Consider the following 25439-nt stretch of genomic DNA (forward strand, 5'->3'; position numbering starts at 1 on the left):
TTTTAATCTTGAGTACTGTATATGTCTACCTTTTTATAATAAGTAATGAACAAAAAAGAAAAGAGTGAGATTTAGCTGTTTTAAAACCCTTTCTGTAAATAAACCAGCCTCACCCCTTGTGAAGAATTCCTCTGACACCTTGCTTGAGCAAGGTGTGAAGCACTGGGTCCAATGCCAAAGTTGTGATTTTGTAGCTGGGGGCAGAACAGGACCAAGGGGTTCATGTCTGCTGAAATAATTACTTCAGGAAACAAGCACTGCATCGTTTCTAAAGAAATTAGAATATAAATTAAAAATTTCATAGTACAATTTCTATTAGTGTTCAAAAGCTTGGGGCCTCATTCAGATCCCAGATTTTGTGTGGTGTAGCTTCACTGAGGCTAATGGAATAACGCTGGTCTCCTGCTCAAGAAGGATATGGTGAATTTGTCCTATAATTTTTAATTTGTAATTCTCTATAGGTCTTGATTGACTAAATTAATGTAAAAATAAATTGCTTGGCATTTAATTGTATAGTGTTTGATTGGTCAGGGAATTTAGAGAGCTCACAGGAGAACAATTTATATTTCCAGTCCTGTTTATAGTCAGTTCATTCTTTGCACAATTGCTACAATTTTTCACAGTAGAAGAGCATTTTCAGACATCACATTTTCTTTTTAATAGGCAAATAATGTATTTTAGTTGATCATTTAAGTAAGTTTGAGGGCAGTTTTTGTTATGTGCTTGAGAAATAAATAACATAATCAGGTTTTGGATAGTGGAGGCTGTTTGACTGCTAAGTAACAGCAGAAGTGAAAGCATGTGTAACTCCCTCCTTCCATAGTTGTCAATATGGTATTTAGACCCTGTCATAAACACCAGTAACAGTTCTTAGGTGTAAACAGATTCAAACTGGAGTCAAAACAGAATTTACTTGATTTTAACATTATTAATTTTGAGCAAATTTGGAAGGCAAGATACTAGACTTAGGTCAAACCTCAAACTATGATAGCACTACAGTGAAAAGATGCAACTATTAAATGTAATCTGCTGCAGTAATTTTCCATAAAGACACTCAGAATCTTGGTGTCTGGGTTTCAGATTTTCTTCTTAGTAGCTGGTGCAGTGCTGTGCTTTGGATTCGGTGTGAGAACAACATTGATAACATGCTGGTATTTTTAGTTGCTGCTAGGTAACGTTTATTCCAACTCAGGAATAAGTTTTTCAGGTCTTGCCAGGAGAAGGCTGGAGGGGCACAAGAGACTGGGAGGGAACACACCCAGGGAAGCTGACCTGAACCATCCAAAGAGGTATTCCATACCATGGGATATCATGCTCAGTATATAAACTGGGGGGTTAGCTGGGGCCTGGGGATCGTTGCTCTTGGGGACTGGCTGGGCATTGGTCAGCAGGTGGTGAGCAGTTGTACTGTGCATTGCTTGTTTTCTTTTCTCCCTTCTCTTTGAAATTAATTCCTTTCCCCCCCTCCCTCCTTTTAATTATAACTGTTGTTGTTATGATTATTATGGTTTCATTTTTATTTTATTTCAATTATTAAATTGTTCTTATTTCAGACCTTGAGTTTTACATTCCTTTCTGATTCCTCTCCCCATCCCTCTGAGTGAGGGGGCAGTGAGTGAGTGGTCGTGTGGCGCCTGGTTGCCAGCTGGGGTTAAACCACAATACTGGAGCAAGTATTTCATTAGAGTAAAATGTGTAAGAAACAGGAGTATCTTTACACATACAAATTTACATATTCAATATGCACATGTGCATATCTGTTTTTGGTAAAGAAAAACGTATGTCTATTTTATGTTTACAACTGTCACTACTTGCCAAATATCTTTTTTGCTACATTTGAGATACTAATGATTTTACTGCAAAATTGAACAACTTAATGGGCTGAATATGTTTAATGAAATCACTTTAATTGTGACTTTCACTGTCTTCCCTAGGCACTGAAGGCTCTGTAGAACAACCAGACCATTTTACAGAAATTAATGATGCAAACACTTACTTCTAAACCATTTGAAAGACAGATTGTAAAAATTATTTCTGCGACTTTTGGTAACAAACAGTAAACCAGTGAATTTTGTTGAAGAAGGTTGGAAAGGCCGAGTGAAAGTGGTATGACCTATACCTGCTTCACATCCCAGGAAAATATCCCTTGACTTGCTTGACTTTTCTTCCAAAGCATTGGTTTTCCACTGCTTATTGTTAAGAGAAATACTGAAGAACATGGAGATACTCTGTTGTTTTAGCAGTAGTAGTGTAAGCAATGTGATAATTCATGAGCTGGTGTTTACTTCTACAGCAGAGGAAAGATTATATTTACTATTCAAAAAAGAACAGACTGTGCAATGGGCTCTTTCTTACATAAATACTTTATCTCCAGCTTTTCATTTATTTCTAGCACTGGGACATTACATTCAGTCCAGTTATATTTCTAAGGTTCTGGAGGTAGATAAATAGAAACGATTAGTATCTATTGATGATTGTGATGTAGGTGATAGTTAATCTTTGATGGCAGACAACCTAGATAATTTGAGTGTCCATACCAAAAGAAATAAGCTAAAAATCTGGAGGGAAAAAAAGGATTGCTGGAGAAGGAAAATCACACTTACATTTGTGCAAAATTGCTCAGAATCTAGTTATGTTCTTTTCATTTTATGTAAGGGGGGGTTTATATGGCTAAATGAATATGTGATTCTTTGAAAAATTAGAGCTGTTTTTTCCCCATGTACTTCTAACATTTGTTTCACTGAGAAACAATGTGAAGAGGGTTCAATGATAGTCTTAGAAACATGTTCTTTTTATATTTAATTTTTTTATAACTTAATATGAAAAATTGAATAGATCTGATGCATCTTTTAAACATTGAAAATGGCTTTTGTTTATGTGATTAGTTAATAAAACCACTGAAGTAAAAACCAAATTATCCACAGAATGGTTGCAAACAAATAGTAAAGAAACAAAGACAGACATTGTTGGACAAATGCAGCTGAAGTTATGTCATTTGCTATTATAGCACAACCTACAGATCTACTGAAAGTCATGGAGGCTTAAGACGTAGGCACTAGGTCAGATTAATTAAAATCCCCTGCATCTTCACTGAGGTCTTAAAACCTCAGATGTTTTATTTCAGACTTATTTTGGGTGATTTGCATTTTTTTCCTGCTTCAAGTTAATATCTTTGCATATTTCTGAGCTAAAAGTTTTTTTTTTTGTTTTGTTTAAAGAGTATAATGTGGTAATGTATGTAAATGAGAACAAGTGTACTATTTCAAAACCTATTACAAGCCAGAAAACATGAGCTCTTCTTCATCAGCTAGTTACATCTGTTATGTGAATTCAGATGTTTCTAGTTCCAATCACTTTGCTTACCTTTTCTACTTAATATTTTAATCTCAGTTCCTCCAAAATAATTTGTTTTCTAAATAGTGTGGCTCTGTATCTATGTTTATGGCTCTGTTTTGGCATGGACATTAAGAAGAGAAGAGAGGAACCAACACTTGAAACTGGGTCATTTCAGTGAAAAATTATGCATAATTTGATAAATGTGGGAAGTAGATGCTCTCAGGCAGTCATCAAAGTTAGGGTATTATTTTAGCTCATCTTGTCAAACTTGAGAACACTACATGGTAGATGGTCTTTAATACATTGCTCCTTAAGATGTGGGTATAAACATTTGTGACTTTACAAATTACAATAACATGGAGAGTGAGGTAAGAAACTTTCCACAGTATGGTTGATCATGTTGACTGTCTTTTTATATATTTCAGTGCTCATTTTTTTTTGTAACTATGCTTGAAATACTCCATTGGTTCTTGTATGTATCAGCCCTGAAACAATACTTCTCAGAGACCTTTCAGCTCAGTATTAATGCCTGCCTCTAAGCTCTGGCTCTGTTGTAACAGTTGACATCAGTCAGAGACCAAAAAATCCCTCTGTTCAGAACCCTGTACTACTAAAACCACTTTTATTACTAAAAGTGAACATTTGGTATCACATAAAGAAACAGGCAGACATGTCTGATAGCTCCATCTTGTTACATAGACTTTATTCTCTAAGATATATAATTGGAGGTTTCTCTCTGGAATTTTGTCTGAAAGATCTACTATAAACCATAAAGCTGGTAATTGTTCATCTTTGTACAGAAGACACGTTTGGGCTTAGGGTGTCTGTTTAGCTTACGAACCTGGACTTTCAGCACCCAAGAATGAAATTCCCTCTTCTGCTGAGGTTCTTTTGTAAGAGAAGCAATGGAAGTTGTTTGAATTTTTATGCTTACCATTTGCATGTCAACAAAATCTGCAAAAAATTTCTAGTGTAGCTCTAGGAAGGTGCATTTGGAAGCAGCAGGGCTAAATGTAAGAAAAGAAGATATAGTTATTCTATAATTTCTCTTAAATCATTAAAGAGGTCAGGAAATGGTCTGGACTTTTGCTAGGGAATGTGTTCTAAGTATTCTGTTAACAGTCTCTAACTTGGCATGAGATTAGATTGCTGAACTTTAATAAATGAGCCAAAGATTTTGTATGTGTGTTGCAACACTAGAAAGTCACATGCAGTTTAGGCCCAAGATTCTAAAGAACTCTCCAAAACTGAGCAGTGGTGATGATCAATGTGTGAAGAATACATACACAAGCTAAACATTTCTCATTTATTTTATTGATATCAAAAGTAATTTACAATTTTCCTCTATTAGTACATCTAGACTATGCTGTTTCGCTAAATGAAAATATTCCTTAAATCTAATCACATCTGAAGGAAAAAAGCTAGCTTTATGACTACTTTGCCCTGTAATGAAATAATTCAGTACCTGAATTACCACCTGAAGGACTTTTAGAAATGATAGATTGTTTCACAGTCTTACATGTCTTCATAAATTACTTTAACAAAGTAAGTTGATAAGCTATAATGGTACAATAGGATAAATGTGATTGGGAAAGCAGCATTTTATTTTATTAAAATTATAGAGTACATCCTGAACTTGAGATAGTTTATTTCTTAGACATTAACTGTATGGTTGCTGATGGAAAAACCTGGAAATGTTCACGGAACAGGTCTGATTATGAAATCTTTTGATAAGCATCCTTTTACTTGGAGTGAAGAGATGAACAACCAGGATTTTTTTTGTATCCTGGGGACATACTGTGATGCTGGTACTAAGAATGTATCAGATTCTTTGGATGAAAAAGATTTGTTAACATTGTCTTTTCATTGATCTAAATCTGCATTGCAACTTTGCTGTCTAGAATAGAATCAGGAAGACTTCTCTGCAGCTGAGGTTAAGCAAAGGTTATGATATTACAAATTAGAACTAAATAGGAGAGTGATATCGAGAAACTGGAAACTTGTTAGCTATACTAATAATGAATCAAGTCTCTGAGACAAAGGGTCCCTAAAGGTGAGATAGCTGGAATTTGAATACAAATGGCTGTGTTATTATTAACACATCCATTCATGAAAGCAGGTTTGTAATACATATTTGAAACTGAGCTCTCAGGGAGATTAACCAAAGTGTGTAAATAAAGCATATAGGGAGGCTGAGATATATTTCTTTGGCTGTAGCTACTTTAATTAAATAACATAACACGAATATATTTCTCCATGAGAAAATCACATTAAAAGAACATTTTTGGGGTTGCAAAGTCAAATGCTGGAAAACCAGGAAAGATGTGAAAACCGTACTGCTTTGCAGCACATTTGCACAATGGAGCAGTTTCTTCTTATGTTAAATGCTGATCCCAGATTTGTTCTGTGCAAGTGATAAGCGATATCACTCAATGGCCAGCTATTCAACTTCTTGCCTACATGTGTTATGTAAAACTGTAATTTACTCACTACATATTGACCAAATTCTGCTTTGAAGACACTTTTTTTACTCTCCTCATTTCTGCTGTGCTCATTACTATTGTAGCTGAAGAGTTCACAGGTGTGTTTGTGAACGTAGGCTGATTTTTTTTCTGAAAGGTAGTTCCATTTATATATAGGAATAATACATATTATCTGATACTTTTAGAGAATTTTAAAGTAGTGAGAATTTGTTGGGTTCTGTTCCCCTCCTCCAAGTGTTTTCATGTTCAGTATTATCCAGCACTCCAGATATCTAAAGCACAGATCCCAGTGACTTCACTTGCAGTTCTGACAATTTGAGGAGGGACAGTTTTATTTGTGCTACTTGCTCTGAATTCTAGTGGAAGGTAGCACATGTGTCCCCGGATTACTTCTTTTTCTCCCTCAGTATTAGTGTTTATTTTTCAAAGAACTTTCTCCAACTCAGTCCACTCCACCTGTTTCCTTCTCAGACTTTTTGCAAAACTTAAGGGGTCTAAGTCTGCCCTTTGAGGTCTTTCCAGATCTTCTCTAAATTCTTTTCTTATCATCAGTTGTGTGGCTTCTTATGAGGCATCTCTTCTGAGTCCCAATTTGAGTTCACATGCCTGGCATGTCTATAGCAGCTGGTATCTGAATCAATAAAGTAAGTATCTGTTTTAAAAACAGTAACATAGAATAGCTGTCTCAAGTGGAAAACTTCACATCAAATATTTTACCTCCAACACTTGACTTCGCTTCAAGTTAACATTTGTGACTATTTGCATGGCTGCTGGCAATGCCACTAAATAGTATTCCACAAAAAAAAAATTGCTTCTGGAATTCCATCGTGTCTTCTGTTCCTGCTCTTCTCAGGCTTTGCCTGTTGGTTTAACTGCATAATAAGATTAAAGCCCTTGGGCACAGAGAAACATGTAAATGTACAGTTGGACCCACCTAACCAATACCTTAGCAGGTACTTACCCTACCCTAAGCTCACAAATAAGCATTGCTGATTATGAGGGGACACTTAAAATCCCTCTCAGATTCTTTATTTCAGCCATGTGAAAATGTGCCTCTGTACAAACCAGGAATACAAAGTTCATTGGCTGAGAGAGAGAGAACAGAGGGAACATGAAGTGGTAGGATGCTCTTGCATCTTTCCCGAGTGAGCTAGTCCTATCCTCTTTGCTCTTGCACAGGGCAGAATTACCACCATCTTTTGCTGCATTCTTTAAAATAATCTGATGACTTTGCTTAAATTTGCTTAGATTTGTGTGAAGCTTTCATGGACCGTTAAGAATTTCTTCTGTAATACACTGGCCTAGAAGTATAACACACTTAATTTTCAGTCTAGCCATCGTAAAGTAGAGCTTTTGAAAAAAACTTTCCAAGAGGAGCAATATGATGTCAATGTTTTATGATGGAAATTACTGTCTGCTTGTGATAGGAGGAGACTTAACTCAGTTACTGCAAATTCTGTCCCAATCTATGCTCTTCTGTACAGCATGCTTTGTGAATGTTTTTAATATTTCTACTGATTCTGTCTGGGAAGTTATGAAGTTTTATTTCTTCATGATAGCTCGTATAGTGCTGTGCTTTACATTTGTTGCCAAAACAGTGTTGATAACATGCCAGTGTTCTGGCTACTGTTGAGCAGTGTTTAGTGCCAAGGCTTTCTCTCTTTCCGCTGCCCAGCCCAAAAAAGAGTAGGCTGGGTGTAAGAGCCTGAGAGGGGACACGGTCAGGACAGCTGACACAAGTTGACCAAAGGGATATTCCATACCATATGGTATCATGCTCAAGCAATAAAAGGTCAGGAAAAATGAGAGAAAAGCAGGATATTGGTGGTTATGGCATCTGTCATCCCAGGCGGACGTTTTGTGTGCTGAGGCCCAGCTTTCCTGGAAGTGGCTGGACATCAGCTTGGCAATGGGAAGTAGTGAATGAATTCCTCTTTTTTGTTCTACTTGCTTGTGCAGCTTTTATCTTCCTTATCAAATGGTCATTATTTTGATCCATGAGACTTTTTGTTTTCCTTATATTTTTCTCCCCATGCCCTGGGAGAGGGGAGTGTATGAAGGCAAGAGTGTGTGTTTGGCTGCTGGCTGGTGTCAATGCACTGCAATGTTTAAGATAGAACTTTGGCAAAATTTAGGCATTGTAATAATTTTTGGTCTTGTTTTGGAGATGAAGTCTTTAATTATAGTGTCAGCTTCTTGCATTTCTGCGCTTAAGCAGAAGTGCTAATCAGCATGGGTTAGGTCTTTGGTTTCTGTTCAAACAGATCTGTAAATTATATTACATACATAAATATATTAACTAATGTATGGCTTGCTGTGGAAGCTGTAACAATGCTTGAAGCAACTCCTTTTTTTTATATTTTATGTTCACATTGCTTGAACTGATCTTGTCATGACCATAAACAGAAGACTGCCAATTGTCCCCACACTTGTGAACTTTTTGTCAGTTGAAGAGAATGAAAGTGAGAACACAGGAGAAAGATTATGTGATAGCAGAAATATGAAATCACTACAAGTCGTATCAAGCAAATGTTTCACTGGAGAGAAAAATCATTTTTACATGCTCCAATCAAAAGGTGATATGGGTATGTGAGCATGTATATTTTAACAAAGGTTCCTTTTTTACAGGCTGTATAGGCAATCTCTCTTCAAATCCCTGTGGATCTCTCTAATCAGAAAACTAACCTTATTACCATATGTTCTCAACTTTCTTGACCTAGATATTCAGAGTAAATTCTTTATACTTTTATAGATTGCAAAATAGTTTCATTTTATGTTACTGTTGTCTTAAAGTACTTAAAGGGTACTTGTGTCTCAAGAGGTCAAGCCTTGTTTTGAATGGCAGTGTCAAAATATCTCCCTATAACACATATTATCAAAATATGAATTCCAGTATACAGAATTGAATTCCTTTAATGATCTAATACTGTCACTGCTGTGGTTCATATAAACAGACTCATTCATATTCAAAATGTTCTGCTTTATTGAACGCTATTTAAAATGTGTATCCAATAAGTTCTTCCTGCAAGTATTCATGTAATACTTTATACATGCTATGTAAGAGGATGTGTGACACTTGTGTGAATATTAATCTTACTCTTACTGTTTATCAAATTATTTTCATTGGTTTTACTCAGGAAACATTACAAACCCTCACAATATGTTGATTAGTAATTGTGTAATTGTGGGATGCTGAGATTCTGTGTGACACATGCAGTAGTCATATATTGTGGCTGGCATTATGCAGTCTGCATGCATACCTGAACGGAAAGTTGGGTCGTCACTGTTCATTAGGAATACCAGGAAAAATTTTTGCATATAAGTTGTATGCAAAATGTGGTTTTGAGTATGTGTCTACTAGACCTACTCAAAACAGACAAGCTTCTCATTCATAGGATGGCTCAGATTTGTTCTTGGGCATTTTGCTTTAGTTTGGTGTGAATGAGGAGACCTGTAAGGCTACTAGATCGTCTGTGTTGGTTTTTTGTTTTGTTTTGTTTTCCTTCTCCATTTCCACTATGTTTTCTGTGAAGTAGAAGCAATGGATTAAATTACCTTTTCACAGTTTACCAGTATAGTTGATATGTGGCTGGAGTATGCTAGTGCATATGGATCATCTTAGGTGTTTTCAACTCTTAAAAGCCCATGAATCTGCTGCTGTAGACAAGAAAGGCACATCCAAGTCTAAAGTTTGCTCTGTGTGTGTGTATGGTAGAATTATGTAACTTAGAGCAGTTCACCTTGCATTTTGTATATTCTTTCATTCATTCATTTTGTTAGGGTAGAGGGAAATAACATTATTTGTCTTCAAATACTCTATCGTTGCATGTATTGTCTTTCATGCTTCATATTTTAGTATTCTGATACCATCATGCATAACTTTGTCAGCAAATCACTACTGTAGGTACTAAATTCTGCGTTAAAAGTATTTGCATCTTGCCTTATTTTTAGTATAAAAATAGTTGTGGAAAACCTAAACCCAGGTTCCAATATGTATTTGTTTCTCTATAAAAACAGCTTCATGTACATAAACTGGTTTACTTTAAATTTATTTTCTTTGTAACTCTATGCATGTGAGAGAAATGTAAAGTCAGAAAAAAAATTGTATAGCTTGTAACTAAAAAAAGGTACAGGAAGATCATGTTAACTAAATATTAAATTTCTACATGTAGTCTATTACTAAATCAATCTAAAAAAAATACCTGCAAAAGCTTTGATATCCATTCCTACATACATTCTAGAGTATTCCAGCAATTTATGCTCCAAGTGAAGTTGAAAACAGCCTAGTTACACATTTACATTGGCAAATTACAGTGACATGAAGGTTATAGGTCGATTCAAAATTGCACAACCTGAAATGGTTCCTTTTTCAAATGAAGTATGACTCAGCTGTCAAGTTGAGTAATTTATTACAAGTTTGTATCTGGCTGAGATCACAGGTCATATCTAAAAGGTGTTAGGCTACAGTGGGCATCGGAAAGCTACGTCTGCATTTTCCCTGATGCGCAGAAAATGTCCCCAGGATGAGCTCAGAATCAACAATTCTGATTGTTGCCAAAATTAACACAGTCACTTTGCTGTGACTGACTGTCAAAAATGCAGAAAATCTGGCATATTAAAAAATGAAGGCTGGGGGTAAACATCAATGAGATTTGATTTGTTTACATAACAGCTGTGAAAGAGGAATGCCTGAAAGTGGATCTGGGTCCAAATTAATTACGCAAATTACTATTATTTTCTATTTGTTAGCTACATAAGATACATAATATATGCAAAATGTCCAATAAAAATGCCTTCTGCTTCTGTTCTGTGCAATCTTCTGTTGTCATTCCTTACTACCTTTGACTTAATCCCAATGTTCGTTGGCAAACGTCGACATATTTCAGGATAAAGCAGTGGATGATGTATTCGTGGGTATGGCTTGTGAATGCAGACGAGATCTGGCTACAGAATCCAGTTGAAGAGATTTAGTAGAAGTTCATACTTCACCTTTCTTATATTGGAAAATATTTTGGTTTTTTGTTTTGTTCGTGGAATAATTCTGTTTGCAGTGTTTTCACTATTCTGAAGAATTATGCAACTAGAAGTTCACAACATTTTATAGACAACTGTTTTGGTTAGACAAAGCCACTGATACCTACGTGTTCCTGAGCCAGGAAATGCCAGTTGCACCCTGGTATCAAATAAACTATACAATGCTTTAAAATCTTAAACTAAAATAGATGAAATATTTTGCATCTGCTAAGTCATTTGAGCTATTTTTGTGGCTGGCACCCATTAGAATATAATTTGTGCCCATTTTTAGTTTCGAAGATATTAAAATTTAATTGTAGCGGGGAACATATCACTAGCCTTGAACATCTGCCAGATATTAAGTTCTCTAGTGGCCCACATTCTCACAAAGCTTTGAAACATGGTCTTTGGGTTCACTAATGGTTTGGTATCATTTGACTGCAGAAGCCTGTAAAAAAATTATTCATAAATGTTAAAGTTTGTTTTATGTTAACAATGCATTCTGAGTGAAATATGGAGAAATATGTATCAAGGTAAATAGGTCTTCCTGTTTACTCGGTTCTCTTTTGCTTTCATAAATTACAAGCAAATTTATTTCTTAAGTTATATGTATGTATCTTGTATGTTATTTGTATTAAAAGGAATTCTACTGGGAGAAACACCATATGGAAAATAGATTGAGGCATTTTTGTCTTTAAATTATGCCAACATTACGCTTTTCCTGGTGTCGTAAAAGGCATGATATCCCATATGGAACTACCCAAATTTTTTATTGAAAACTCATCTACTGCCACTTTTAGAAGAATAGCATGGATGAAATCTCTGTTTGATAGGTGATTTGTTCTCTTCACTGGAGGCACTTCTAAACAGTACCAACCTAGAACATAATGTATATAGAAGAGGACTCATGGACTGATTTTGGTCTATATGGAGAAGTATGCTCTGTATTGTCTTCCTGTAAGGAACTATCAAAAAGAAAGAAAAATAAATGTGGACTCAGATAATAGCAAAAAAACCAAGTTATTGCTTCTTGAACTGTATTTACTTTTTGGGCTATGATACAAAAGGTCAGTATTTCTAGTATTATCTAGTATTTTCAGGAAAATGGAAATGAAGCTTTCAAAAAACAATTCTAATGCTGCATGGTCATTAAATCATAGCACCTTAAAGAAGGTAATTCTTTGCTTACCTGCAGTGCAAAATTCATTTTATCATTATTATCATTATTATTATTCATTATCTGCACATATTAACAAAATGTATTTCTAAATTATTTAAAAGCAGAATTTTAAAAAAAAGTTTGAAAATTATGGCACCTCTTCAAGAGGAGTTCACCTCGAAGTTGCCTCGCATAACCCCTCTCTTTTTACTGTGGTTCATAAACCTTACATTTTTTGTGGAAGTAAGAATATTACCTGTAGAAGCACACTATAAATAAAAATAAAATTTTCTCAAGGAGGTGGCTAACTAGAAGTATCTGCTTCTATGCTCTAATATCCCAAAGTTTTCCAAGTGACCAAATAAGAAAAAACCAGAAATGTTAGTATTATGCAGGTAGAAATCCTGCCATCTTGCTCTTAACCGTGCTGTAATTATCATCAACTCTTGCTATGTTTGCTATCATATAGAAGATAAGAAATTGTACCTGGCAGTAAATTGGTGACAAGATGGACCACTTTGGCCTAAGGAAAAAGAACATAGAATATTTTTATCCCAACTAATGATTTAGGAAGGGATATGATGAATCCTATTTTTTTCTTTTTGCAAATTGGAAAGCCTTTTAACTATTGCAGAAAACTTGTTCAGTCAAAGGTTTCTCACTTATTCTAAAAATCTAAAGTATTCTTACTGAACGGTGCTTCATGTGTTTATAGCTATAAGAATAACAGAAAATAGAAACCAAAACAGAGCTGGCTGTGAATTACTGAGACTGGATTCGATCTTAGCATGGAAAATCCAAGTGGAAGAACGCCAAGTCATCTTTCAGCCTTCTCTTTCTCCACTGTTTCCTAGGATGTTCTGGCCTCCCTCCAGTCAAATTATTTTGTATGTTATTTGCCCATTGGTGGTGATGGTTGCACTTCTCATTCTTACTCATCTCCTTATGACTGGTTTATATCTAACCTGAAATGTAATGCCAAAATCAAGATGTATGTACCAAACGAGCCCTTAGTACACACAGTTAGAATCAAAGCATTACTTCACATGTTTCTTGTATGTTTCTGCTGTTTTCGTATTGCAGTATGAAGTTAGTTATTTTCTTTTCCTTAAACTGTAGGATGGCTTTGGTTCATCACCACACTATGATGCCCTCTAACTCCCGGACCAATTTTTGTAGAACTGTGTCCAAATCATTCTATCTGGTTGCTGTTCAATTAATTTTTTTATTGCTCATATTGTTAAAGAACTGTAGCTATTTCTGACCATTTCCTCATTTTTTTTCAAGTTGATTTTAAAATTAGTCCATTCTACAACTAGCTGCATACAATGTAGCTTCAGGATGTCTGCAAATGTAATAATGGGAATACTGTATTTATCATCCATTTTGTCAACAAAAAATTCAAATAGGGGCTGAGGATAGTTTTACACTTACCTTACACTATAATTTATATTTTGTCATCACTAATTCATTTACTAATGAAACTCTTGAACAGAGCTAGACTTTACATTGACTACTGCAAAAACGTTATTAGTTCTTCCTTGTTGATATTGAAATTTTTGTCACAGTTGCATAGACAATTGTCACTCAGTTTCATATCCTTCTCTGGAATACGCTTTCTGGACTTCCAGAAAATCATGTGAGATCATAAAAAGCCTTATTAATGAAATAACATATCAGTTACTTCTCCTTAATCTAAAAGACCTGCCATAGAAAAATGTCAGGTGGTTCCTGATGATTTTCTCTTGAGCAATCCATGCTTGCTGTGAGTCATATTCTTACTATACTCCAGATATTTTTTCCAGAGTTTCTCAAAACCAGAATTAAGGCAAGTGTCCATAATTCATGATCCACTGTAGCATTTTTTTAAGATACATGTTATTTATTTCATCTACTTTATAAGTAAAGTATGTTTGGACAGAACTACCTTCCTTGTCTTATCAGTGCAGAGGGACATTATATCCTGCAGGATATTCTTCAGTAACTAAAGCTAATTTATGAGTGAACATTCTTTTCTCCCTTACTTTCTTCTACCTTTTTACACTTTATTGCCTTTTCCCAGCTTCCAGATTCTTAGCCAACCTCCAAGAGTTCTTGAAGCTAATCAGAATTTGCCCCAGGCATTATTTCACATAATTTGGGGTGAATTTCATCAGACACAGGTAGGTGGATAACAAAAAAATTCTTTCTGGATCTGTTTTCCTTCTTACTGCCTTCTGTCACTGATAATTAATTGTCTGATCAAAGTTAACCTTTCCAGTGAAAACTGAAACAAAAGAGGGCATTAAACATGTCAGACTTCTTGACATTGTTTATCATTATCCTCCAGTTCCTATAGTGGCATGGACTGATACTTTGCTTAGGTTTCCTTCTAATCTAATGGTAGAATGGTTTGTTGTTGCCCTTTATGTTCCTTGCTAGTTGTATCTCATTTTGAGGCTTGACCTTTCTAATTTTGGGCCTATGTGCTTCTGATTTTTTTTTTTTTTCCTACTTAAACAATGTCCTTAAACATTTGCCTTTTTTGTTTCTCCCTTGGTGCTTCCTTCTTGAGTTTCAGGACACTGAACAGTTTATTGAACAAAAGGAACACTTGCTGTACTTTCTGTATTCTTTTGCCTTAAGAAAATTTGCACTTAATACTGAGAATATAAGATCTTTTTTTTTTTTTAAAGGCCCGCCATTCTTGTTTCAGGAATTACTGTCCTTTTTTTTCCCCCTTAGATTCACTTCTCCAGAGATCCTTCCTACAGGGTTTTCCTGTTTTAAAGTACATTTTTAATCAGTTAGTCTAGTCTCACTTCTTGTTTTTGAGTTAATAAATTCTGGGAAGAATTACACCTGGAGGAAGTCTTCTCTCAGTCTTTTTCTCCAGAAAACACATACAAAAAACGTGCTGGCTTATCCACATCTGTGTTTCCCAACAAACGTGTAAATAGGATTAATTTTTAATAGCAGTCACTATGCTTTTGATGTTTTTCATAGTTACCAGGCTTTTTTTTAAAAGAAAGAATTAATAAATAACTTTTCCTTCTTTGGTGGCCTGCAACAGACATAATCCTAAAACGCCCTTGTTTTTCTCTTTTATCAACATGTAGAGACTCTTAACATTTATTGTCTACTGCAGTTTGGACTCCAGGACTGCTCCTGCCCATCCTTCCCAAATATTTATTTTTCCATCCCCCACTTGCAAAACCCAAAGAAGACAGCTGTTAAATAAGAACAATTAAAAGTCATTACACATTGATGGGCATACAATTATAGATGGAACATAGTTAGGCTTTGGTTCTTTTTCATTTGTGTTACAGTATATCTTGTAATGATACTAACCACCAGACGATGGGACTAGACATAACTCATCAACCCAGTAGATAATAACTACAGGTCAATGCATACCATTGTCATCTTCTTTTTCTTTACCTAAATTACTGTGCTTCACTCTCCTTTAACTGCCTTTAGGCTCTAAAAGACTCAGGTTCAGGTGCCCATAACAATATGGCTAATCTATTCCTTATCACATTATTTAACTTTTTGATCTTACTTTTTCCTCAAGTAGTAATTTCTTTTGAAATAAAAGCATAATTCTGGATTAAATATCTGAAGTTTAAGATCACTGAGAACGTATCACCAAAACATCTGAAAACTCCAAGCTGTTTCTTTGGAATTTATGAAGAACAGTAATCAGCCACAGAACAAGAACTAATGTATAGATATGTGATTACTGAATAGTAACTAACGGCAGTAGTGACCTGCTGAAAACATTGATGGACTTAAATAATTGAGAAATGAGTTAGCAGTTGTCAGTTGGACACTGCAGCACCACTGAGTCCTGATTAGTTGATATAACTGCTTAGAACATGTTGGTGGGTGTATTCTCATAACACTATGGCAAACTTGACTGAATTCTCACACAGTGAAAAATGAAGCAAAATTCCATAACTCAGGATTTAAGATTATGCAAATACTTTTCCTCTCCTGCCCTGCCCTGCCCTGTCCTGCCCTCCTTTTTTTTTATCTCAGAAAGATTCTTGGGATGAAACTTGCTTATATTCTATTGGATTTGAAATTAAACAGAAGACATCTTCATTTCTTGTTAGGCTTTGCATGAACCATTAGGAACCTGACTTATGAACTCAACTGTGCTTTGCAGCAGAAAATCTCTTAAATCTGCACTTTAACATATCAGATTGTCACAGCTGGATACTTTGCTTTTCTATTTTTCATTTGAATCCATAAAACATGGATATTTGACAACAGTTCTCTGGGGAAAGTGTATAGTCACAGCCAGGCCCCTTAGACCCCATTAACGTTGTCTTGGTTTGAAAGTACTGAGCAGCTATCGACCTGGGGACTCTTAAATGTTTCCTCTATAGTCACAATTAGGCAGAATCATAGTTCAGAAATGAACTGTAATTTAAAAATTAGATGAGCCATGGTTTAGAAACATTCTAGCTAGGAAAGGATTGGCATTTTGGTATAGAATATCAAGATTAAAAAACATGAAGCCCTTTTAAAGTGAAAAAGCAACATTACTCTTTTTTAAAATTATTTTTTATTTTTTTTATTTGTGCTTTTCAATTTAGAAGAAGCCTCCAACATCTGAATCCATTTTCTTGTATGTTTTTTATATCTCATCACATTTTATTAGTTTCTTTGAGCACTGCAATGAGATGCAACAGAAGTTTAACAAAAAATCTCATAGAAGAACAAAAATATTTTTCTTTGCAGTACTGCAGTTTTATTAGTTAACACATTTATTTGAACTCTTAATGTACACTCTAAATTATTTTGGAGAACTGAAAACACAAGAAAGTGTCACTTGCTTATAAAAATGTGTTATGTTACACACTGAAGCCACTTTAAACACTGCAGGAGGTATTCATATCTTGAAATCATTACAATGATACTGGAAGTCTAAGAAGGCTATTAGAGAGAGAAACTGCTGGGTCCATCATAAAATGAAGTTATGATATTATAGTCTGTTGCCAATGAAAGAAAAAATGCATCAAAACAGAAAGGGTTTTTTAGTTCCTGTTTAACTGGAAAAGCAAAATAAATAGTATTGCAATGGCTTTCTGTTTCTCCAAATGAATGAGCGTGTTCCTTCATCCTGGGAAATTGAGTGAGTTTTAGGTTCTGCATCATCATCTGTATAGCAAATGCAGAAGAACTGCATTTACTCTTACACATCTGTTACAAATATGTTAAATTACATTATGAACTTCAGAATCCATTGTTAATTTTCCTCATAAAACTGTTTAACTTCTATGCAATTAATGGCACACAGAGGTATAATTGGACAAACTAGCAATTTTTTTTGGCATTTTATATCTGTTGCTGAAGTATTTTGCAGTTAACTTTCTAATTCTTTCACATCACTGAGTAAATTTCTTCAATAGTTCAGAAAGGATAAGAAAATGTAGTATGATACTTATAAATCATGTACAAATATGTGGATCAGTATGTCAGATTATGGTGCATCAAATCATTTGCACATGCAGTCAAATGCAGAAATCAGTTTATTATATTAAGTATACATATAATGAATGAAACATTTTTCCAGTGTCTCAAGATTTGCTTAAACCCTGAGGTTTTTAAGCCCTCATGCATTTTTTTGAGATGTACCTAATGTAAATATAGGTTATCTGTAATTACTAAATTGACACATGTGTAATCTTCTAATTCCCATTAAGGTCCTTGCCTATGTGATATACTGTGTTAGGAGTGATACACATGTAAAACAGTGCATACTGTATTATTTCAACCATACTGATACACTTGCTTGCTCTCAAGGTTTTATCTATGTCACATAAAACAATATTTTGGATATTTTTAGACAATTAGAAAAATAGAAAAAACCCAATTATTCTATGAAGTATCATTTGTAATAAGGGAGTATTACAAATTAAATTAGGGACTGTTTGGACATGGAAATAGAGTATGATGATATTAGTATAATTGTACTGTGGTAGTTACCTGAAAACTGTTTCTCATCAAGGCATCCTTATTTTGAAATAAAAATACCTTTTCCCAGAAGAAGAAAAGGTGCTTCCCACCTAGACAAATAGTTGTGCATTTATGCTGACAAAGATCTTAATCTTTACTAACATCTTAGTTATAAAGGCTAATAGGTCACTATTGATGTAAACGACAAGATTGTGATTAATTTATATATAGTTCGATTTTCATAATTTAAAATCTTTTGTGATTTTTCAGAGCACTAAACATTTCCTACTACATTTTGAAAGTCTGAAGTGTAATGTGAAAGACTGAATGTGGAGTTGAATACAGGAGTGAATACAAGTACCTGATCATATCTGACTATCTTCCTGTTCTTGCTCAAGCAGGCAAAAGTCAGTGAATGTTTTTTTCCTGAGTATACGTAAGTTTCAAAGGATTTGTTCATATGTGAAGGGTTCAAACTTGGATATTTTGTATGGTTGCATAGGTCAGTACGCAAACATTAAGTACTTTGTAACATAAGTTATCATTCTTGTCAGGTACGTTGGGTAGTGGCAGAATTCAAATCCTAAATGACATACAGAACAGTTAGAAGGTTTGATGTGACAGGAGGTTTATGCACACTTCAAAATAATGAAAAACAATTATTGGAAAAATGTCATGTACTTACAGCTTGCTCTACATACTGCATCTAATCTTATTTGTACAAGTATGCAAAAATCTAAAAACACAGACCATCTTCTCTGTTGTTAACCTATGGTATTAATCTAATCAACTCAAGGTTGATATCAAAATTCAGAATGGATTTAATTGCAAATATAAAAAAATAATTAACAAAATGGCCAAGGGAGTATGGTACTCTTTATTCTTTCCCAATTTTGGTATTGCAGTGAAAGAACAGAAATAATAAGGGTAAAATATATAATGGGAACAGTGTGTGTTGTAGAAGTCTAGTGTATAAACTCCTAAATTTAGAATTCAATTTTTGCATTCATTGTTCTTCACTGTTGTTTTTTTTAAACAGAAATATTGTGACTTTCTTTTTTATCTTATGTTTCTACCCATAGCAGAAGACTGTTTACACAGTCACTGTTAGAGGAAGGTGAATTCATTTCCCATGTCATCTCTTATGAAAAGGATTATTTACACAAGAAAAGAAGGGGGGAAAAAAATTACACCAAATGCTGTACTCAGTGCTGGCCCTTTGAAAAAACAAGGAAAAATGAAAATACAGAATTAAACAGCAGATCTTTTGAATAAGGATGAGAATCTCTGTTTAACATAACAAGAGGCCACTTCATTGTATTCTTAAACAGCTTTTATCATCTTTAATACAGAGGGTTAACGAATAATGCACTGCATCTCTGAGTCAACAGTCTCTCTGAAATTTGTCACTCAGCAAACAATGAAAAAATTCAGAAATTATTCTGAGTAAGGTGGCCTTGGCTATGTTTTAAGGCATGTAAACTGTCAGCAAAAAGTCCTTGGTTAATAACTATAGGACAATGCAACTGAATAATTCAAAGACATTAACTTATGTTTGAAATAGCAAGCTTTTTATTTTATTCATCTTTTACTTATTCAGTTCTAATTATTTATCCTCAGATGAGGAAACCCCAGAAAAAAAAGTGGCATACTTTGCTCCTTAGAAAGACAAGACAAAAGACGCACAAATTAAACTGTGTCTTCTTTCATCCAACTATTTAATTAAAAAACAAAAAATAGAAGTCAGAAAAGACAGAGAGGCAAGTACAAGTAAAACACAGGAAGAAGAGTCAAGAGGAGGACTAACACTTTGTACTTCACTACACAGAGTAGGATGGGCAGGAGATATATATATCTGCATATGTTGAAGGAAGCAAACGATCCTCAGAAACAAATTATAATGTAAGATTAAAAAGTCTGAAGCCTATTCCATAGGAGTAGTAGAATGATATAGTTATGAAAATTAGACAAATAAGCAGAGCCTAGTAATAAAACATAATGCACATATTTTAAAATCTTGGAGTAAATAAGCAGAAACTTCCAAAGAGAAGTTGTTATTTACTTAGTGTACCGGTTGTGAGCAATGTACATGACCCACCTCAAAATATTACAACTGAAGAGCTGCTCTAGAACTGTCTCCACTGTCTAGTCAAATTCAAGATGCAGCAGTGAAAGAATTCTCTCTAAAAAGACCCATGGGTGTAATGTTGAGATCTGAAAAGATAGTTTCGTAAGAAAAGGAGTAGCTTGTTAAAAGAAATTAAAAGGTACAGCCAAAAGACTTAATTACTTGCAAGTGCTGAAGACACCATATTAGAGGTTACAAACTATAGGGATTATATCTGTCAAAAAAACATTCTACCTCAAAGGAATCATGATTAAGCAGTATAGCAAAACCTGTTATTAGAAATAAAAATAAATCTTAAATAAATGGTAGTAACTTCCAAACAGGAAAAAGGGCATACACTTTGGCAAGTTAAATGTTGATTATGTATAATTAGAGAAAGGGATGATTAAAAAAGTTGAGGAAAAACTTTGTAAACCATGAAAACTACTGATTAAATCTTTTTGAACACAGTGGAAGCAAGAAGCCTGCCAAAGAATACAGAAACCGTATATGGCCAGTATAGTTTATTACCATAAATTTAAGAGAATACTTTGCTTCACTGATTAGTATGAAGGAGATTCAGGGGATTTCCATGTTGGAACATTTTATTATAGGGAGTGAGTTGGAAAGCATTTTGTGTGAAGTGTCAGTAGGAGTTAGAACAAAACATTAGAATGAAGAGTAACTAACTGGTGTTTTATATTTATCTCAGACTTGTAAAGGGATCAGATACAATTCCATTAAGATCTATCAAATCAATTCTATCAGAGCTATCAGCACCAGAAAAAATGACAAGTAGGTTGTGTTTAAGCTCCCTCCCAACCTGATTCCTGGAAAATCCAGAAAAAACAGTTCATGAACTTCCTAATAAGTTTCTTAAATGCTCCCTTTTCAAAAGTTCCACTAAAAGGAGTTGAAAAAGGTCAATGCTTTTCTGATTTGAATATCTAATTAAATTTTAGGAAATGTGGTATATGTTGGTACACAGTGAAAACTGACAATGTATAAAAAGTATGACTGGGCTCTGCAAGAGTACATGCTTGGACTGTTATGGATAGACATACTCAGATAAAACCTCGAAAGTGCATATGTAGTGAATGACAAAGTTTATTAATGTTAAAAAATCATAAATGAAAGTTTATTAATGCTATAAAAATGTTAATGAAAATAAATGCTAAGTTAAGTAGTTGAATTCCTGTGCAATATGTTAGGGAATGATACTTTGGCATGGTTAAAGAAAACTACTATGTGCATATGCCTATACCTATCCACTTGGTCAATGTTGCTCTTCCCTCAGTATCTGAGCAGCAAATTCACTCAGAAACTGAAAGAAATGTGTAAGCCATACAAATAAATATTAAAGAAAAAAAAGTACAATACAATATCTCTAACAAAACAGCCAAAAAGTTTAGCTTTGCTGTGGGCAGGGGGTTAGAGCTAAAGATCTCAAAAGGTCTCTTCCAGCCTAAACCATTCTATGATTCTAACTTCAATATCAATATAGTAGTAATATTAATACATAATATCTGTTAAAGTACCATTTTCTGTAAGTGTTACATAGGCCCTTCCTCTGTAGAAGATTTTGTCTGTGATGAGGCAGGTAGAAAACTGTGACATAGCAACCAGTTCTAGGCAGCAAGTAGATTGTCAAAAAATGTGGGGGATTTCCTACCAATTTACAAAAGACACATGGTTAAATACTTCACACTACAATTAGGGACCTAAACTGACAAGAAAATGAAGTTTATATGGATGTTTTGCAATTGAAGTTTAGGCTAGGCCATTAGGGATAAAACAAATGCAACATCATCAGTAAATAAGAGCCTGGTTTTACTGCTCACATGAAAACTCAGCATTGCAGTTTCTGTTAAAACTTTGTTGGTATTCAATAAAATAGGGCGAGTTGCTGCTGAAATATTCGGAAATTTGCAGAAGGTTTTTGCTTAATATCACAGCTATGGCAGATTCTTTGCAAAGTCCTGGCAGGATTTATGATTACCATATCATTCAGTCTACACTTACAAGGTCCATTTTAATAGGATGTTGGGCTATAGTCACACAGGTCTTTTGGTGGATAATCACCACATACTTTGACAAAGAGAGGAAAGGAGTTCTGTACTTGATGATAGAAGGAGGAATAACCTATCAAACTTTTTTAAGGGTTTGCCAAGTCAAGCATTAGCAAAAGGAAATGTGCAAACCAGGGTTATGTGGAGGTTTCTGCAATGAGGCGGAAAAGATCTGGCACATTTACTGGGAAAATGGGTGAACCAGTTGAGAAAGCCCATGAAAGAACCAGAGACCAAGATCTGCAGTTCCTGCTGCCTTTCAAAAATGATGGTTCAAATTGCTTGGCTACAAAGAAATGGGCCAAACCCTCCTTCAGTAAATGTTACCGCTCTAATGCCCTAAGAAATACGCAATGGACTCATGCAAGTATGAAGCTGTAATCACCTGTTTGAGTATCCTGTTATTCTCTAGCATGAAAAAGATAGGGTATTTTTTTTTTTGTCTATACTTTGCCATTTCAAATATATTTCAAAATATTTCTGTGATGGCAACACTTAGGAAAATTCTTGATCTATCCATTTAAATCAGATGTCAGCCTCACTGACATCAACACATTAAACAGACAAAAAAGCATGCTTGCAGCTTCAGTAATCCTTGTATCGACCAAGGGGAACCTGTGAAATTAATCATCTGATAAGAAATGTATACTAGTCCATACAACTGTTCAGTAAAATATAAATGATAAAACCCAAACTGTTTCTTTGAAACAAAATAAATTTTCTTCACAAAAACATTATAAAATAGAAGTAGTTGTGCAGAAAAATTGTGGAAAAGTGTAATAAACCTTGTCATTAGCAGTATATGATCAAATGCAGAAAACAGTTGTGCTTGAACTAGAGAAGAGATACGAGTATGTATCTGATTCCAGATCATGGAGTTATTTGCAATTTTTAATGGACTGACTATCTTTAGACATTGTGGCTGTGTGTACACTGTTAAACCGTGCCTGGGAATGCTTTGGGCTCTGGAACTTGCACATTTATACTGTTTGAGTTAGACGTAATATAACATTTAAAAGATACAGGTGGGTTTGTTTTTTTTTTTTGTTGTTTGGTTTTTTTTAAATAAAATATGTAACACTTTAGGCTTGTTTACTGGAGAAGTAAAGAATATTTACTTGCTGCATCAAAGTGCATTAGAAAAAAATTTAAGTCCTGGGTGAACAGGGAGGCACTCAGTGGAAAAATTCCTGTTCATCCTATGTAGGTGCAATGCCAGTAAAGATTTTCTATCTTGCTTTGGTATGGAAAATATGGTCATTTAGAGATAAATAGGCTAGATGATTCTCCATTGCTACAGCTTAAATATTTTGGCTTTACTTATGGTTTTGAACTACATCTCAACAGATAAACATTTATATTTTAAAGAACAAAAGAAAACACTAATTCTAAATCACACAGAATTACTCTGACTCAAGCAGATATTTATTTGATTTTAGGCACTCATATTTTTAAGCCTTTCATTCATTATGTGTGGTAAAAAAATGTTGAAATAGTTTTATAAGGAAATAAATTTTATTCAGCCATGCATAGTTTTGTTGAACACATGTATCTGTCCCCTGAATTCTTAGCTGAATTTTTAAGTTTTGATACATGTATATTCTGGCAAATGTCTTTCACATAACTCAATATTGTGATATTGTGAAGGACAGTGATGAGAGTAGAATGTTTCTAATAAGAATGTGAATATTTATTGATGTATAATAGTGGGGATAAAACCAATGACTTCTATTATATCAATTTCAGCACATTTATGGGGCCTTTGGTAGTTCATTCATTCGCATTACACCTCATTTACAGTAGTGTGAAATAAGAATCAAGTCCTGTGTACCATCATTTGAAAGTTTTTTTTTTTCACAGAAATTTGTTATCTCAAAGATTAAAATTGATTAAATTTCCTTTTGCCTACCTTGTCATGTGAGACTGATGTCCTTATTTTTTGTGGTTCCTTGTAAAACGAGAAAAAAGGTAAAAAAAATTAGCTAATGTTATCATCACTTTATAAGTTGTATATTTTATAAACTATGTAGTTTTATGTTTCACTAGAAAACTAGATGAAAAATACATATTAAAAAGGAAGGAAGGGATGCCATCCAGAGGTACCTTGACAGGCTTGAGAGGTGGGTCAGTGCAAACTTCATGAATTTCAAGACCAAATGCAAGGTTCTGCCTGTGGGATGGGGCTGAGTCAGGAATGGATTTAGCCCAGCCCTGAGGAGAAAGACTTGGCTGTGCTGGTGGGCAAAAAGCTCAGCGTGGCCTGCCAATGTGCAGTTGCAATGCAGAAAGCCAACTATATCCAGAGCTGCATCAAAAGAAATGTGGGCAGCCAGTCAAGGGAGGTGAATTTCCCCCTCTACTCGGCTCTCATGAGACCCCACCTGGAGTTCTGCGCTCAGCTCTGGGGCCCCCACTATATGCAGGGCATGGACCTGTTGGGTTGAGTCCAGAGGAGGCCATGAATGTGATCAGAGGGCTGGAGCACCTCTGCTACGAAGACAGGCTGAGAGAGTTGGGGTTGTTCAGCCTGGAGAGGAGAAGGCTCTGGGAGACCTTACAGCAGCCTGCCAGCACCTAAAGGGGCCTACAGGGAAGCGGGAGAGGGACGTTTTACAAGCACATGTAGCGATAGGACAAAGGGGAATAGTTTTAAACTGAAAGAGGGTAGATTTAGATTAGCTGTAAGGAAGAAACCCTTTACCATGAGGATGTTGAGATGCTGGCACAGGTTGCCCAGAGGAGCTGTGGATGCCCCATCCCTGGAAGTGTTGAAGGCCAGGTTAGATGAGGTTTTGAGCAACCTGGTCTAGTGGGTGGTGTCCCTGCACATGGCAGGGGAGTTGGAACTAGATGATCTTTAAGGTCCCTCCAATCCAAAATATTATATGATTCTGTTATTCTACTAAAAAAAATGCTTTAACTAAAATGCAAAAGCCAATTTTAAAATATAATGAAAAAGTAGTTAAAGTTTTTGTGAACTCCGAGTAACTTCAGCAAAAAAAAATCCAAAAAAGGAAAAAAGGCTTTAGAAATACCTTCAGTTAAATATACAAGCCTATAGCAGGTCTAAAGACTGCATTAGGAATGGAATTATTGTTATAATTAAGGAGGCACATATCCAATTATCTGTTACCTAAAATCATTTCTTTTGTCATCTCTCATGACAAAAGTCATATATAGAAATGCATTGTTGATTAAAATTAAAATTGAAAAAAGTCAAGAAACAATTTGAATTTTGATTTTAAGTGGCTGCATTGCAGTGCTCTATTCAGAGCTCTGTAACTTTAGTTATCTGGCATAACATTCGCTAAATAGAAGTAGAATGA

The sequence above is a fragment of the Falco rusticolus genome, chromosome Z, assembly GCF_015220075.1.
Source record: "Falco rusticolus isolate bFalRus1 chromosome Z, bFalRus1.pri, whole genome shotgun sequence".
In the NCBI taxonomy this organism is placed as follows: Eukaryota; Metazoa; Chordata; class Aves; order Falconiformes; family Falconidae; genus Falco; species Falco rusticolus.